The sequence below is a fragment of the Pseudopipra pipra genome, chromosome 2, assembly GCF_036250125.1.
Source record: "Pseudopipra pipra isolate bDixPip1 chromosome 2, bDixPip1.hap1, whole genome shotgun sequence".
In the NCBI taxonomy this organism is placed as follows: Eukaryota; Metazoa; Chordata; class Aves; order Passeriformes; family Pipridae; genus Pseudopipra; species Pseudopipra pipra.
In genome coordinates, this window is record NC_087550.1 from 47,879,752 (window position 1) to 47,898,925 (window position 19,174).

Here is a 19,174-nt window from a genome sequence, read left to right on the forward strand (position 1 = left end):
CCCTTCCATCCCAGTGGAGGTGAGAAGGGAGCACAGCACACCTGCCCAGCATAAAGGAAAAGAATATACTGTTGGCCTCCTGGAGGAGGGAATATCACATCACAGAGAACTTCAAGGAAAAAGGTTGTTGGCATATTGGTATACACAAATTAATTCACCAGTGGGTAATTAAAACAGAACCAGTTCCTCTCATAATCACCAAGCAGCTCTTGGGGTTTGATTTACTTAAAGCAGTAAATTAATCACCTAACCTCACACAAATACGAGTGAAGTCCTAATAGCTGCGGCTCAGGAAACACTAGCCAGGGCAGAAGCCAGGGTAAAGGATCTGCACTCTCTTACATTTTGTCCTTTTCAAATCCTAAACCTAATATTAAAATTAACTGCAAGCTAAAATGTCGCCAGCAATTCCTCATGAATACATAATGAAACATTGCTACTACATCTCGCACATCACAGTTTTGTAAGCACACCCGGCGAGTGTGCGTGTGCATCACACATGCAGGAATACTTACAGTAACTCCATGCATATTGTGGCTTCACAACACATACAGGAGGTTTCAAGTCTCTGTCGTGCTCTCCGTGTGCTGTATGCTATAAATATTATGTAAAGGAACACAATGTTTCCAAGAAAAACAACAAATTGGATTATATAACATTCTTTTTCTTTCTTCTACTCTTCTATTTAAGAAAATTCTGGTTTTTTGAAAAAAGGAAATGAAAGTGAAATCTTGAAACAGTTCTCAAAACTGCACATACTTTCTGAAAAAAAATCTCAATTTCTGTATAGTTTTATAATTCAGTATCTCAACACTGCAGCCGTATTCAGTAAAGAAAGTCAGTTTTACATCCTGAAATTGCTCTACTTTTGTCAATTAAAAAAGGAGGAGAAAAAAGAGTATTGTTTTTCTTTCAAATTAACTAAGATCCTAGCTTTTCGAATACTAGATACACTGCATATTTGCAGACTCACAAACTACTATCTTTCACAGCAGCTTTTATAAAGTCCAGTATTCTGGATTTCAATAACATCCCTTGCAAATTGAATACTTTAGTATTACTTTCCCCTTATATTTGACATAATACAAATGATATACAGGAGCATCTACAGCCACCGAAATGTGATAACCACCATATCCCTCCTGAGACCATCCTCTCCCTTCACTTAGTTCTATGAAGTGGATGAAAAAAACCCAACCCAAATTTACAAACACCACAGTAAATCAGCAGTAGACAAGTATGCTCCAGTGGTGAGGGCTTCAGTTTGAAGTCTCAGTGGATGCTTCAGAAGATGTCATGGTGGTCTTTATACTACTCTCCACTTGCGAAAATATGACTGCAAAGTAAATTACCCATATGAAAAACTACCAAAATTGTTTTTCTTGACTTTCTTGGCTTGGCATGGTCTTAAACAAACACACTTGGATAAAAAGTATAATGAAGAGGACTGATGTCCTTCTAGTTCATAGGAGAGCTGCATGGCCTAGATGAGACATCACTCTGGGGAGACCACCAGAACAGTTAAATAAATTGTCTACTCAGAAGTGAGGCCCATTCTGCTCCTTCCCACTAGATAAAACCTGTAATGGTATCTCAAAAACAGAGAACACTTGGAAATTTTTCACCTCTGCTAGAGACATTTCCAACAGCACTAAAACAACAATGTCAGTGATATTTACACTAGGTTAGGGGCATTTTCTTTGGGTTTTTACATTCACCTGCAATACACCATTTCAGATAAGAGAACAAATATAAACCTATCTTGGCTACAGCATTCCTCTGTCAGGGATGCTGACAGAGAGCTTCTTTTAGCATGCACGTGTCATTAACTAAAATGAAGTCATGGCTAGAAATGGCATTTGCTAAGATACCAAAATTTTTAACATGAGAATCTTAGCTGTATGAACAGCATGTGAAAAGTCACACAGCAAAGGAAGGGAGTGTAAACAGAGCCCTTACTCTGGCACATGGAAGCTGCCCCCCAGACGAGCCCTGCTGTCACACGGCTCCCTCCGAAATCTCAAACACCAGTACTGTTTCTACTACTGTGGAAGCAGAGGAGACAGCCAACAGGCTGAACCAGAACTCACTATGTGAGCCCCAAAAATGCCTTCAGGAGTCATGTCTTCAAAAGACCTCAGTGGCTAAAGGAAGAATGTTCTCCTCCTGAGTGACCAACCTATTCCCTTCAACAACATTGGGTTTAACACAGACTACAGTTTTAGTAGCACTTTGCAACAGGAAATTTAACATTTTAAGATTTCATTTCAACTAAACATGCTACATGATTGCTATGATCAGCTGAATAATGAGATTTTATGGGAAAGAAAACCTACCACAAAACCTCTTTATCATACTAACCTCAAAAAAACCCAAACGCCAAACCCAAAAATGTATTTCTGAAGGAAGCGGTAAACAACTTTTACTCTCATTAAAAAGTTGAGAAATGTGCATACCACCACTAAAATATAATTAATACACAGCCTCCAGAAGAGTCCGAAGGAGCAATTTAATTAACCACCCGCTGATTTCATAAATGACAAGAACGCACAAAGGTAATGGCACCTTATAATGGAAAATGTCCTATTTATTTAGCTGAGCAATTGTGCTGTTCTATCTTGTGCATAAATATGAGGAAACATATTTTGAACTCATGACATTTTAACTTTGTAAGGTGTGACAGAACAACGTACTGGCCATGATACAGCCACTGTATACGCCACTTATTTAATGCCTTTACCCAAGAACCTCAAAGTCACTGACAATCATAAAAGTCTTAACCTTTATGAACTCCTCTTTTTCCATGCCCTCTTCAGAAATGTGGAAGAGCTGGAAGGAAAAAAACCCAACATTTTAGTAGTATGCCACTTCAAACAAACTATTGCCTCATGTATGGACTTTGTTTATATCTGTAGTTCTTCCACTTTCATAAAAAGGGATCCTCTGTAAGCCCTATGAAATACTTCTGTTGACTATCTTCTAAACTCATTTTGCAACTTCTCACCCTTTTTCTTCACATGAGGAAAGCTTCTTTTCAGCTGCTACATCCATTATCACGGTTGAAGAGAAGCAGCTCTTACCAAAGTAGGAAAACAACATAACAAAATAAATGAAAGGCTCTTCCTTGTTTTTTTTCATTGGACTTTTCAGGGATAAAGCTGAATTGAATTAATATTCCTTCTTGCATTCATGAAACTCAAAATGCCTTTGTGTTGCAGCACTACAACCATCATAGTCTATTTCACTGAACATGAAACAAAGCAACATCTGAATTTGTGAGCTGTTCATCTCCCTATTTAATGGACACACTAGAAGCACCCCAAAAAGATGTGAAGAGGTTGGACACACTAGAAGCACCCCAAAAAGATGTGAAGAGGTTGGAGAGGGTCCAGAGAGGGGAAAGGTGATCAAAGGAGTGAAAAGCCTGCCATATGAGAGGCTGAGAGAACTGGGTTTGTTCAGCTTTGAGAAAAGAAGGCTTAGGGGAGACCTTATCACCATGTTCCAGTATTTAAAGAGTGGCTACAAAGAAGCTGGAGACTCTATTTCACAAGGAGACACGTGGAAAAGACAAGGCACACAAGTCACCTTTTGGAGATTCCGACTGAACATAAGAGGCACAATCAGCCACTGGAATAATCTCCCCACAGAAGTGGTGGATTCCCCAATTCTAGACACTTTTAAGATTCATCTGGAGGACAGGGTGCTGGACCATCTTATCTAGTTGTACTTTTGCCAATAAAGGTTGGACCAGATGATTCTTGAGGTCCCTCCCAACCTAGTATTCTGTGATTTATACTTGCTTTGGGGTATATATAATTTAAAATGACACACTGAAGAGATTCTTCAAGCATTAAAGTCTCCACTGCAAAGCTGATTGCCAGACTACAAGGCTCTCCTTACAGGATTCAACAACATACCATAAAATGATCCTCAGCAGTGCAACACTGCAGCTGCAGGGCATACAAGGATGGATCTGGCTACCTTGTGCGCTGGCCTCAGGATCTCTCATCCCACCTGTCCCCCCTATTAGTAGCTGTGGAATGACATTAATGACCTTACCTAACAGTGGTTCCCTGCCACCTACTAGAGGAAAAGCATTCCATTTGTACGATCAAGTGCAGATCCCAACAGCATCACTATACAATGTACCTTGCTGAAGTGATTAGTTTGCATGTACACATTTAAATACACATTTCTGCAGCTTTGCATCCAACAGTGAAATCTTTACCTAGTGGTATTAACTAGTCATGTTTACTGCTTCTGAGGGTTTCCCATCATTAGGTGTTTATGATATTTACTCAGTCTGTAGCAAACCATTACCAGACATCCCCAGCTGTACTAGCTGCCTGTCAGCGATGCCATCAGATATGTAAACATCTTTATAAAATGATGAAACTTCCCATTACTTTTATGCACTATGCACTGTGGTCTACTTACCAATAAGACAAGGAAAGAAGAGCTCTTGAATAAATACCACAAACCTGCCACTAATTATTTTTTTGTAAACTTCTCAGGTTTTTTTAAGTCTTTCCAGCTTTCATGTGTGAGCATGTGCATTTAAGTCAGAAACCAGTAGGTCCAAAGTACCACCTGTGCCCCATGCCCCAGCTACAGTACCTTTGGGTTCCTTGTTAATATTCCCTTCCTCGAAGGACTCTTAGGCACCTTACTGCAGGATTGAACATGGAGCTGTCTTCCTATGGTTAATTATGATAACTCTGCATGTTTCCAAGATGCATTCACCCTGTGAAAATGGCTTAGATTTTCTGCTTCTAAATGTTATAGAAAATATATTGTTTAAATTGTAATATATGATTCAATTGTCTGCAGCTTCCAAAACAAACTGACTTGTTTCTATCGTTTGTTATTGCAATAAACTTTATCAGAAATTCTTACCTTCTTCCATGCCACAAATACATTTTGAAAGAAAATCATGCTGCACAACTCTCAGCAAGAACTCCATTTACCCATCATACTCCTCCCTAACAACTGCACTCAAAGTTTCTTGACTGGTCTTACCTGCACTAAGAGCCCATCCACAGTACACAGATTTCATGTGCTAAGTTAACTAGGTAAGAAGCACTAGAAAAGAGACTGACCACAGCTAGAAAAAAACTTAATCGTACAAATTCTTGTTACAAGTGTTGTGCTCCACTGGGGAAAGCTCTCAAAGATAAACAGTGCTTTGTAACTCACCAGAAGTCACCTGGGGTGCAGGACAGAGGGAAAGAAACAGGAGCACTAGCACAGGAGAGCTCTGAATTTTTTACAAAATATCGGAACTTGCTGTTGAAGCAAGCAGAAATATCAGATCTTGAAAATTACCTTCCTCAAAACCTTCTTATATGAATTCCTGTACTGCTTGTTTCTTTTTAAGTGGATCAAATGCTGCCTATTCCCCCCCCCTATTACTAGGAAGATTCTTTTCTCCTTTATAGCAGCATTCTCCCAAGTTCTCTGCTACACAAGTTTGAAGAGCCAGAGTCAAGGTGGTTTGCAGCTTATGAACCTGGCCCTCACTAACTCCCCTGGCAGCCTGGAGGGATATGAAGTAGCTGGTAGTCCTCCCTCCTGCCTCCCAGTGATCCCTCAGCCCACTTCTATGGAGATACAGGATAGATGTGAAGAGATAAATTATTAAGTGATCAAAATACATACAGAAAAACAATTAATTTTAAGTATTACATGGGGGATATAAGTAGTTTATTAATTGCATCTTCCAGATTAATTTCTAATTCCACTAGGTCATGGCACAGTGAAATAATTTAAATCAAGGGATTTAACAGCACTTTGAATTAGTTTAATAATGCTAAAGCTTACTGTATATATTCAAGTATTTATCTCACAAGAACTACCTTTTTTCACTATTTAATAAAATTAGTTCAAAACCCAAAGTATTTCATTACCATTGCTGGTAGAGAACCTTATTTAAATTTTACAACGATAATGAAAACAGACAGTATCATTTCATGTTTAAATACAACTTAAACCTTTAAACTTAAAAGCACTCAATTAAACAAATCATACTGCTTATCACTACAAAATTAGATTCTTTCAGTGCAGTAATATTGCTCTTCTCTGTTCCTGCCCTCCCTTGCCACTGAAGGCTCATGTTTGATTTCTACCACTGAACAGCCCTTCCATTTGCTTCCACTGCACAACGTAATTTTGGAAGTGGCAGAGTCTTGCCTTGAGCTTGAATCACTGTCACCAAAAATCTCATCCTTACAAAATTGACTTTGCATTCTCAAAATTAGAAAGATTAGAAAATAAGATATTGCCCAAAGTGTTTTTTAGGTTTCTCTGCATATAAAATTTGACTACTTTAACATCGACAGGTCAGCCTCTGCACAGGACCTGCTTTCATACAACCCACACAGATTCTTCAACCTAGCAGCTCAAACAACATTTGTTATCTTTTACCAAGTACCTGCTACTGATTGCTTGCATTTCCACAGGCTTTCCCATGGCTTCTGGTTGTATGAGCAATCTTCAGGGTGGCTTTCACTAGCACTATCTCATTTCACATTTCAAGAGACCAGGAGAACACAGATGCTCAGCTTCCAGGGCTCAGCTGAAGTAACTTGCAGCTCACGAACCCACACCTTCTTCTGCCATGTCCCTACATCTCTACCAGCATGACAGCTAGAGGGTTATTTTTAAAATGTCTTATGTATGTGCATTACCCGCTTTTAATGAAATAAAATCCAGAAAAATTTATTCAAAGAAAAATATGCAGACTATCTGCCATAAAACTTTACTGGCAAACAACCTTAAAATTCCCTACGGACCCTAAAAGTCCTTCGATTAAATTTTCTGAATTGAGAGGAATCCACTCTACTGCTACATTTCCTAAGTAATTTCTTACAGAATTACATTAAAAGTTGAGGGAAAATTTAGTTCTTTCCATGCCAAGGTGTGCACTCCCTTTGTGACTTTTATAAGCTCAAGAATTGCTAAATTCATGTAAACCTCTTAAACAAATAAATAAAGAACCGAGAAAATTTTTCTTCTAGAATTACTTTGCAGTGTAACTAGAATGGTACTTCTCCTTCACTGCAATATGCTGTGGTACTAACTCAAAAGTTCACATTGTTTTCATTTCTTTACTACCAGCAGCAATCTAGGAAATGCTGCCATCAATAGTAAATCTATATGAAGTCACACTCCTCCGGTGCATTTTATGCATAGCAATCAGTTCATAACACAATCCTGTGTTGTTTAAAATTCAGTTTATTCTTCAATTACTCTGCTAGCCCGACTCTAATTTATTGTATTTTCTGGTACATTTGGTTTTGGATATTATGACATCCTGGCTCACACCATTAGAGAGGAAACATAAAATGGTGAGGCTGTCTAGGGACGGCTGAGAGTAAGATAGCAACAGCCTGGAAAATTAACAATATCACTGTCTCTGTGCTCAGCTAGACCTCTCCTGCATTAACGCTAAAAAAAATTTGGCAGTATTTCTCCAGCGTAGACTTGACATCCAGGAATAGCCTCAGAGGCACCATAAAACCCCAGCTAGTGTGGCAGGCAGCTGGGGCGGTTGGGAGGGCAGCTCAGCTGCAAAAGAAAGGAAACACTGGCCCTGCTGCTGCTTGGAGCCCACCAAAGAAAACCAACGTGGTTCTAAATGCCACCAATACTATATACACTGATTTTTTGGCTAATTATTTTTTAGCCTTGCATTTTCTCAGTCCTAGCTACCATTTCTTTCTCCCTGCACCCAGGGTGGAATGAGATGCAGGAGCCAGAAGCTTTCTCAGGGCATCTTCCTTGAGAGCCCCGGCAGAAGGGAGGGCTTTACCTCCCCCTCCAGCTTTGTGACCGACGCATTAACCTTCAGGGCATGCTGCCAGCCCCGCCTGCTTACTCAGGCTTTTGACAACCAGGGAAGCTCTGACTGCACTGATTTGCCCTTCGAAGATGCATCCTCTTTCACTTACTCCTCCCTACGACATTTGGCGTTAGAACTGAATTCAGAGGATGGAGGAGCAGTCCTGATGAGAAAACGCCACACTCTTGTATTCACATCTGACCTTTATCCGTACAACAGATTCTGACAATTTCAAACACGAAAAATGCTCATGTGCCTGCACAACTTGCTCTGTCCCAAGAAATTCCACGTTGGGTTCTTAAAAAAAAAAATGTATGTTTCCCTTCTTTTTTCTGTTTTTTAGCAAGTCTAAAGACAGCTTACTAAAAAAACATCCAAGAGTGAATGTTTTGCTGGGAGACCCAGGCAGGTAGGCTCATGAGAGGCTGCCAACATTGGAAAGAATTTGCAGCGGGGGAAACCTGGCTGGACCCAAATCCTCACTCATTATTTTGTCCTCCAGAAAGCAGATTAATTTTCTCCTATAGGATAATAAAGTTTTCCCTGTCTCTAAGTTGTCTTGTAGTTCAGGCAGTATTGCCAGCTCCTTCTAAACCTCATAAACAATAAGGATTTTACTAAAAATGAAGTTGCTGCAACTGTTGCATTAAAAAGACAGTGCCAAAAATTACATGTAGCAATGTTAAAACATGATGACTCAGGCTGCAAGCTAATTTACAAAATTAAGAAATGCCACATTTTAGCTTACCCACTGCCTTCCAGTTTTCCAGTTTCTGTTAGGTTGCTTGATCTCACACTTAGGAAACCCCACTGAAAGACAGTTACTGGTGCACGAGAAATAAGGAGTACAGTTTCAGCTTATGAAGACTGATGGAGTCAGAGTGAATCAGATCAGGCCATATTTAGGTGGGATGAAGAACTGGGACAGAGGGGCTCTCCCCTCCTGTTAAGTGCTATCCCAGGCTCCAGTGCAATGAAATACGACCACAGTGAGACACTCTCATTTTGATGTGTGGCTTCTAGGAAACGACGGAACAAATTCTTTGAAACCACATGAAAACTTTGGCTGCAACCATTTTCTCTTCTCAATCCCACATACTCATAAGCATCGTGCCTATGCTTATGTTGCAAATCAGTGCACCTGCTCTGGAGTCCCCCTGCACCCGCTCTCATTACCCTCCGTTTGAAACAAATCCTGAATTGAGATCGGAGACTTGATTTCACCTCCCAGCGGGCAGAAAGTAATCATCAATAATTGATGTCAGTTGGTTTCATTTGGGGCACTGCCTCAGGCATGCAATCGAGAGTTATGGTATGCACCAAGAAAAGGAGGATTTGTACATAAAATGATTTGATAATCTGAAAAAATCCCTTAGTAAACAAAGGAAGTTTACAGATAATTGTATTAAAGATTAGAGTTGTTTTAAAACAATGTAGAATGTATTTGAGCACATCTGGGAAGAAAGATGGCAGCATTAGAAGTAGTATCTTTGGGGAAAATATTCCCCCCCCTCAAACAGAAAACAGTAATTAATTCACTATTAAATCCTAATCCTTGTCAATTCATGTAAAAGCAAAGCACTTTTTCTAATAAAGACTGTTATCAATATATTTAAATTAATTTTTAAAATATTTAAATATGTTTTCATACAGTTCTAATATCTGATTAAATGATTGGTTATTCCACATCTTTAAATGCTTCCACTTTATTTCGAATTTGAAAAGCAGGCTTATTTTATGTCAGAAAACTGAGGACAGAACAGCCTGTGGACTATGCTTTTGCTATCATATGTTTTTCAATGTCTTTTACTGATGTCTTTTTACATATTTTACTCATCAGCTGGAAAATCAAGAAAATAACTCCGTTTATCCTATAAAGGTTACTACTTTTCCATCACACAATTACTGTGTTCCAAACTTTTGGTGTGGCGATTCAGATAAAAATCCCCTCAATGAAACCCATAAACTGTGCATGACTTTTCTATAATGAATGCTGATAATTAATAATATCTGTACAGATCTTCTACTTTAAACAACACATTATTGAAGCTCCTCACTGCTGTAACTGCTGCCAGCACTAGAAGAATAAAGTTACTTCACAATTAAAAAGGTAAAAACTACAGAACTGAACAATAATTAAACTGGTAAAAACATACTGGATCAGATTTCTATGTTTTTTACTACTGTATTTCTGCTTCATTCTTCAATAAAAAAGCTTAGATGTTAGAGATAAATTTGGAAGTAGTTCTAAGTTAAGGTCTGGGAAAAAAAAAAAGAGAGAATTGTTGAAAGAAAATAGTAAGTACAGGGCTTGTTTTTTCCCTTTCTATGCCGTTTTACTTCTTTATATAAAGAAATTAATTTTATATATATGCACAAATATTTGTAAAGGAAGATCAATGACGAGTAGAATGCTAACCAGACTGGTACAAGCAGCCCTAACAAAGAAAGGCCACAAGGGATGCTTTACTATAACCACACCATCATAGCTGTGGTGAATTGAGTGACTTCCTTGGGAGCAGAAGCCGGCAAAAGGACTCTCATGCCTACAGAATACCCCATGGAGTCACCACTGCAGTCAAGCTATAGGGATGGCTAAATAAGACTCAGCATGTCATACATCATCTGAAAAACAGTATATACAGGATAGCAACTGCTCCTAACACACGTGGGTGCATTCAAGTGAAATCCCTTCTCTCCTGTATTTCAACTTAACTTGCTTAGCAGGTTTTCAGGTATACACGGCCTCACCTATATCAACACCCCAGAACAAAACATCTTTATCCTCAAAATCAGTATTGCAGCTAAAACAGAACTCTTTCCTCTCTGACGCTGAGGCAAAAATAAATAAATCTCAGCACAAAGCTGACATCACTGTGTGAATTAAGTTGCCTTCACTAAACTTGAGACTTACTTAAAGACAAAAGATAGCTATTGTGAAATCCATATGGTTCCGATTGTTTGTAGGAGGTAACATGTCAAGCTGTACCCAAAAGTTCTTGATTAAGTATCTTCCACTTCATAGTGGCACGGCACTTCTGACCATTTCCTGGCTTCGCAGCTTTTCAAACTTTTCAAAATATGACTTAGGAAACTGTTACATTTCTACAACATTTCTCTAGTCAATGGCACATATCCCTTACTGCAGAAGAAAGGACCGTTAACGGTTTCATTTCACACTCCAGTAACCCAAAATTCTGTGTTACCACTCACTTTAGTGTTAATTTTCCCATAGATTCTCTTTTTCTGCTTACATGGCAAGACAACTCAGGTCAAGTGCTCAGACAAGATGTGCTGCTGATTCTCCTTTTCACCACCACTGAATCACCTTCACTTTTGCTTCACTGCAAAGTTATTTTCCCTGCAAAAAGCAGGAGAGCCACAGTCAATATATAAGTCAGCAGCTACCACTCAAAATGGATTTCAAAGGGGGGAAAAACGCTTCACACAAATAAACCCATAAGTATTATTTATACAGGATCATTCCGACACTGTATAAATACACAACGACAGGTATATTTTCTGTTGTACAAGCGGGGAAGCCCAATTCAGCTCATGTCACTTCCAGCTACAGAATATAAAAGTATCTAGAGCAAACAGACATGCTGAGCCATCCGCCAGGTAACAAGAATGGAGAGCGGTTATTTTGCCAGATGAAGTAGACAGATACCTTTTTTTACTGGTGATTTCAAAAAGAAATACATTTGGTGGTTGTCACTGAATTCTTATGAAGCTTTGTAATGTCTACATACTGATCTAGCTTACATGTCTTTTTAAGACATTTGCATGAAATGCATGACAGATCCACAAATACACAAAAATATTTGTGTTTTTATCATAATCGAGATTAGCTTTACCTTTAACATCTAAAAGGAATTAAAATAGTTAAGAAGCAAATCTAAAATCTGAAGGCATTCAGTACTGGTTTAATATTAGGCAGGAAACCCTGCGATTTTTACACCTTCAATCTTCATTAGAAGCAGCAATGACAGATTAGCAATGCACTAATTGCAAAAACAGTTCAGGAATTTAATTGTACTAATTTTTAATTAACATAAATGCAGGACAACTACTTTACTAATTCACTGAGTGAGCCTCCATTAGCTTCTGTTAGTAACAATAAATGGATGAGAAAATCCCTCTGAGCAAACAAGACATAAACACAGGAAAAAAGAGGCCAGACAGAAGGAAATCCTCGTCAACCTGCTCCAGAAGAAGCTTCACTGAAAAAGTTTTCTTAGAAGTTTAAAAAACAAGTTACTTCAATTCACAGTCGGGGCAGCCCAGGGGTACGACGGATTGGTGGGACTGGGGAGACCTCCAGGCCTTAGGCTGCTACCCCCATTACCTGTGAGGTGAATGCCCTTCCCCTCTACCCCCCGCACGTGCCCGCAAGGAGCACACACAGACCACCCGGGAGGGACGGACAAAAGAGGAAGTTTATTGTGGGGTTGGGGTTTATAAGGCTTTTAGGAGGGTCAAAGGGGACCAATCAGAAGTTCAGGGTCACACAGAAAAAACCATCAGGTAAAGGGTCAACAGCCAATAGGAAGGGGTTAACAAAGGACCAATGAGAAACACCTCAGGACACCTTCCCAGGACACCTTGTGTGAGACAATAGCTTCACAGGGGGTGTCGGGAAGAGGGAGACAGTGACACTGCAGAAAATACAAAAAGCCATTTTGAAACATGTTTAAACCACAGTAAAAACTTCTGTCTCCATAACGTTTGAGCTGTTTTCCTCACCAGTCCATCTCTGACAGGACTTCTTCCATCCTGCATATGGTAAATCCATTGCCACACAGGGGAGCACTGTGGGTTTGGATGACAGCTGTGGTGCACAAATACTGTGTCAAGGGTAGTTAGAGCTGTACAATCAGAATGGGGATTATAGCAAACTCTCTGAACACAACAAGAACAATTACACAACATATTAGGATCTATGAGGTCTTGTGATGCATCGATCAGCTTTCACTTACAGCTATTTCACTCTGGTTATAAACAACTGCTAACCAATTTGATTTAAAAAAAAAAAGGGAGAAAATTATACAGGGCAGGGGAACAGAACCAATAAGAAGAGGCAAGAAGACAAAGGGTGGGCTACTGGAGGTAATAATAAGCAATCCTCTTCTGCATGAAGAGGCGATAGTTTTTACTGGGTTTTTTTTCTATAACTTTTAACCTCCAAATGCACAGAGGCAACTTAACAGCCCATATTCATGTATTTAATCTCCTGCTGATATTCATTGCACTATCCATGAGGCAGACACAGACAAGAATGTCTCCAGCATCCTCCTTGAAATGTGACTTGCTCTAGATGTAGGTTATCCAGCTATAGGATGGACTTGGATGGTACCATTCTGCACAGGCCATTACTGATGGCAGCGGAAAAAAACAAGTGTGTCGAAGTAAAAATGTGGTTAGCTTAAGAGCCTTGTAAAGGTTTAGTTTTTGCAGGTAGTGATGTCAATTAGAGCAATGATTTGGATGACATGGGCATACCCCTATAGGCTCTGTTCTACTGCCGTAAGAGTATGACACAGCTCCTTTCATCTGGGGACTATGAGGTATGCAGACAAAAGCACATTCACATTACGACAAAGTAAAATGCACCAACAAAGGTGGCTCACTGATACCAGCTAAGTTGCTGTTGTTTTGTTTTGGTTTTTTTTTTTAAATTAAGACTTTTTTCAGGAATACCAACCGAAACTTGATAGCCAGAAAAATCATGACACACCAGGATTCTGAAACGTTGTTTTTTATCAGAAAAAAACCAAACCTCATGGGTTGGTCCCTTCAAAGCAAACACAACATTCCTGTGGCAGAACACGACAGCTTGTCCAAGCACAAGACTGCTACTACGAAAAATCACTTCCCACAAACTGGTTTCAGCACACAAGTCAGCCTCCATTAGCTTTGCTTGAATTTCAATTTGCTTCTGTTGTGCCAAAAACCTCTGCTGCACTAGCTTTCTTCTTCCTATCTGTGAACTCAGAAATGAGGATTAGAACCAATCTGAAGAACAAAAAAAGCCACAGGAAGGTAAGAGTTTAAAATCCTGTGTTACTGATATTGTTTGCCTTTTGGGACCAAAATTTTTGAAAATGACACTGCACTAAGAGAGGTTCTCTGTGGTAGAGAACTTGGGTTCAAGAAAAAATTGCATGCAAAGAAAATAAAAAAAAAAAATCTACACAATGAGTACAACTCCAAGAGTCATAAAAGTGCCAACATAAAGAACACTGACTGGAACCCAATAATAAACTGTGCTTATTTCAAATTGTTTGCTAACCAGCCAGCCCCTGGGAATGCACAACACTGGCATCCCGACATCTTCCACTGGACTTGTGCAACCTCTTCAGACAAGGTCATGGAAACATGCAGTGGCACTGTGATCTCAGGGGCTCGGGAACAGTCTATATCACACTCCAAAATCACTCCCACTGCAAGGAATGTACAATACAGAAGTAGGAAGCCTGTCGCTCAGTTTTCTTCACTCTGCTGAATAATATCTGACAGCTTTATACCACTCCAGGCAACCAGATCCAAAACCTGATCCCACTTTGCCCTTCTGCAGCTACTGGGTTCCTCCTTTTTGCCCAGACACGTGGGTTCTCCTTTAATGTGTACCACTTTCTATTGTGCTCTACTGCTAGAAAAAGGATAAATAACTCATAGTTCCTTCTGCTTCATTATCTAGAACTATTTATTACTACCATTTACAGCATTTTAAAACTGGATCAGTTCATACACTGGATATACGCCATCACACTGCATTTTGTTCTACAAACACGGGTTCTTCACAAAAATCCTGCACAGCCCATCAATCAGGGTTTAAGCACGTAACATCTCTCCAGTGGAATATAAAACCACTTCCTTCTCCAAGTGATAGATGGGCCAAAAGAAGAGGTGCTGTGCTGGACCTTGTTCTCACCAACAAAAGGAGCTGGTGGGGAATGTGAAGCTCCAGAGCAGCTTTGGCTCCAGTGACCTTGGAATGGCATAGGTTGAGACCTTTAGAGAAATGAGGAAGAGGCACAGCAGGGTCACTACCCTTGGCTTCAGGAGAACAGACGCTGGCCTCTTCAGGGATCTGCTTGCTTGAGCATTGTGGGATAATGCCATAGAGGGAAGAGGGGCCCAAAAAAGCTTATTAATATTCAAAGATCACCTCCTCCAAGCTCCTCCAAAATGGGAGTGAGCAACCTGATCTAGGGGAAGGTGTCCCTGCCCAGGGCATGGGAGTTGGAACTAGATGATTTGTAAGATCGTTTCCTACTCAAACCATTCTATGATGATTCAATGATTCCTCTGTGGAACGAAGGAAGAACAGCCAGGCAAAACACAACATCCATCACTCTATCCCAAAGTAAACCAACTCTTCCTGGGCAAAAATTGACTTCTATATAACACTGATCTGACTAATTTATAATTTAACAATTACTTTCTTACCCAATTTGGTCTGGTTTATTGTGATAACAGCAAGAAAATTCTAGACATTCTTAACAACATTCCAAACCCCAGAGCAACATCTACTTGCTTACTTGAAACAAAAATGAGACTACAAATATTAAGCTATGCTACCCCAGGTTTCCATTTTTAAAATGAAAGTAGTTCCCATTATTTGAGTGGGAAAATTGCAGAAATGCAAAACAACTTGAAATCTTGCATTTTCACAAATTACCTGACTTTGTATCAAATCACTGCACACTTTAGATTTTGTGTTCACTATCTACTAATGCACAGTTCAGCACAATATTCACCCCTGTTCCAGCCCACAACTGACATCAACTGAAACAAGCGTCTACAAGAACATAAAGGATTGACATCTCTGATATCACCAAAGTACTTCAGAAACGAAAGAGGTGCCTGTAGCACTGCAAAGCACATTGCAAAGATGAAGTCAGCTCGGATACAGCAGTGCTACACCGTGTAATGCAGCGGCAGGGCTGGAGGCACCTCCACACACGCTGGTTGATAAACCAGTCCCCAGCTCAGAAGCAGAAGTCAGCTACCATCATTATCTCATGCAGAATACAGAGCAATCAGTACAAAAACATATGACAGGTTTATCCCACGAACTTTGTGAACATAAATCCTGACCCTGAAAACATTTACATGCTGGCTTAACATTAAGCCTAAGAACAGACCCACTAATTCCAAAAGAAATACTTGGATGTTTAAAATTAAACATATGTAAACATAAACATCTACAGAATTGGGACCAAGAAAACAAAAAAGCACAAACTACAATATTATTACTTTTTATTGCTCTCTAGACAGAATGACCCAACAATTACATAACTTAATACTGATATTTAAAAGCATTTTCATCCTCAAAAGGCACTACAATTTCTAAACAACAAACTCCACTGACCTAATAAAACAATTAAGCAGCATGCAATTCAATGGTGTCACATAAAAATGCTTCTGCATAGCAAATCAACAAAGAATTTTCAAATATCAGAGGCAAGCCACTGCTGTATCAAATAGGCAACCAGCTTCCTCTGGTGCCTTTTACACCAGGGAGCATTTTAACACTGAATGAATGCTGTTCTCTTATTAGTTACAATTCCCAATGTCTAATAGCTCCTTAAACAAGCGTCATCTTGCTGATCCAAGGCAGTAATTTATATTAATTCAATGTCTAGTACACATCATGTCTTTACGCATTTCATTTTGATATTGTTCGTACAACTTCCTCACAGCTGCTTTCAACTATATTAACATTTTTTAAGAGTACAGAAAAATGGGATAAAAGAAGAAGGGATTATTTTGGAGTTATTTTGGAATATTTTGAAGTATAGTTTTAACTGGTAACTAACACACTTCTGCTGTTTTTCAGTGATACAGGCCCATAAATATATACCACAATTGAGGCTGACAGGCTGTTCAGTACATGTAAAGTGTTACAAAAAAAGAAAGTTTCACTGAGATGGTCAGCGTTTCCAAGAAAGAAGACTCCAAGCAAATGCTAAAGCCTGCAATGTCAAAGCCAACATTTTTGGCACGACAGCTTTTAGTAGGCTTATTTTTTAACCTGTCCCAAGAGAACAGTACTTTTCCACTTAATCACCAGCTTATATTCCTCTTGCAAAGTTTTGTCCCTAAATAGTTGCTCTTTTTTTGGTAATAGAAAATTTGAGTCCAGTGTTAGAAAGTCATACTGTATTTGCAAGTCTCAGACCTGAGTCCAAGGCCTGGGGCTCTCTCTTGCTGAAGTCACTGAAGGCGAAGGTACGGGTCAATATGTTTAAAAATTCAGTACTTAAACTCTCATTTTAAAATTATGCTGGTTTTTTTTTCCCAATATCCACACATTTCAGAATTGTAACAGTACAAGCACTTTAAAAAATAATATTACAAACTTTATTAAAAAAAGAAATCTACTTGGGCACAATGGTGTTCTTTGCAGCCTGCTGAATTTGGAGAAAATAATTTTATGTTGTACTGTGTTCAGAAAAGAGCATTCCTTACTCAGTGAGCTGATCATTAGCAAAAAAAAAAAAAAAGTAACTATGAAGGACTCTCATTAAGTCTTAATAGTTCTAGCAAGTACATTGATATAACTTATGTCCCTTTTGAGGAAACTTGTGTTAATAAAGTCAGGGCAGCATATGGTATTAACATGTTTATTTTCCAAGTGGTAGGGACACTAACCAAAACCATCTGATGTTTCTTCCTAAGCTTCCTTGATCTGCTGCTGGATTGCAGCTTACAATAAAGCATTGCAAAGCCAGAAAGAATTGGGTAGAGGAATAAAAAATGAAATCAGTAATTCAAAGTGTTTATTTAATGAGAGTCTAGCTCAGAACAGTTTCTCTCTTGAACAGATGCTCAAAAGCATTTATGATTTGAAATTTACTTCCAAAGACTATCAAACGTAGCCCAAAGCTAATCCCTAACAGACATTTTTTTAACTTCACAGTCAGAGACAAAAAACAAACCCCAATATCATGTAATTAAAAGAGGAATTAAAGGAAGCTCGGACGTACTTAACAGTGGATTTCTACAGAAGTAAACAATCAGCACTATGCATTAGGAACACGGTAAGAAAAGTCACCAGGGGCTGCTAGATCCGCCACTACCACAGCTCCAGCAACTGTTTTCTCAATTACTTGGCCAAGTACTAATGTTCCGTCAAAAGCAGTGATAATTTTAAAGTATGCCCTGTTAGGGCATAGAGGACACGAGGTTTAAAGTTTTCTAACCACGTTTTCAGCAATAAGAGCTAACAAACGAGGGAGATGAACGGGAAGTGTGGGTCGGAGCACCGAGGGCTGGAGTCGACGTTTGGAAATAGCTGCCAACCACACGGGCTCCAGCGGCATTTCGCAGCCAGCCCCGAGTTCCTCTGGCGCAGCTGTAAAACACACAACCTGAAACCCGCTCCTGCAGCAGGGGTTCGCTCGCAGCTGTTCCTCTGCCTCCCCCGCACGCAGTAATCTGACTCCTTTCCAGGCAGCAGCTTCTTTAGTAGAGCCACACGAGAGAGCAGCATAGGTGTATCGGGGGACCCCAGAACCAGGTGCTTCCCGGGCGGGTCGCCAGCCCCCGAGCCTACCACTCAGCCTCGCAGAGGGGCAGCGCCGCCAGGCTGAGAGCCCCACCGCCGAGGCGGGGGCTCCAGGGCGGGGACGCAGCTCCCGAGCTCCCACCTCAACCCCGCGCGGCGGCCCCGGGCCCTGGCCCCTCTGCCGGACTTGTTGCCCCCTTAGAGCGGCTGAGTCCGGCCCCGCCACCCCCGCGGGAACCCCCAGCGCCGCCGCCGCCGCGGCGGGGGCTGAGCGGGGCTGAGCCGCCCGGCGCCGCGGCGGGGCAAGGAAGTTACTCACCGCCGCCGGCTCCGCGCCGCGCTCTCCTCCTCAGCCGCGGCGGCCCCGCCTTACGGGAGGCAAACTCTGGGCAGCAGCACTTGGGGAGCGTGTCTCCGCCGGGCCGGGCCGAGCCGGGCCAGTGCTCTCGCCTCCGCCCCTCGCCGCGGGCAGCGGCGCGGCCCAAGTGACAGCGGCGTTCCGCCAGTCCGGCCGCGGCCCCGGGCGCGGGGCCGGGCTGCCCGCAGCCTATGGCAGCGGGGCCGGGGCGGGACGCGGCGGAGCCCGGGACCGGGGTGTCCCCGCCGCTCGCCTGATCGGCAGCGCGGCGCCGGGGGCGGCGGGGGGCGCGGGCGGGGCCGGCGCGGAGGAGGGGCCGGGCGGGGCGCTGCCCCCGCGGCGCCCGGCGCTGCCCGCGGACCTGTCCCCGCCTGCCCGAGCCCCGCGGCTGTACCCGGGGGGCAAACCCTGGGGGGGCTCCGTGACCAAGAGCCCCAGCCCTGCTCCCGCCTCCTGG

General features: G+C 41.2%; 1 protein-coding gene across 1 annotated transcript in view; it reads right to left on the reverse strand.

Moving 5' to 3' along the window:
• Positions 1–18,932, reverse strand: part of LNX2 (ligand of numb-protein X 2) — a 58,215-nt gene extending 39,283 nt beyond the window's left edge. Inside the window, exon 1 of the mRNA XM_064645424.1 lies at positions 18,679–18,932. The gene's annotated coding sequence lies outside the window, so the exon portion shown is untranslated. The remainder of the gene's footprint in view (positions 1–18,678) is intronic.
• Between the last annotated feature and the right edge of the window lie 242 nt (positions 18,933–19,174).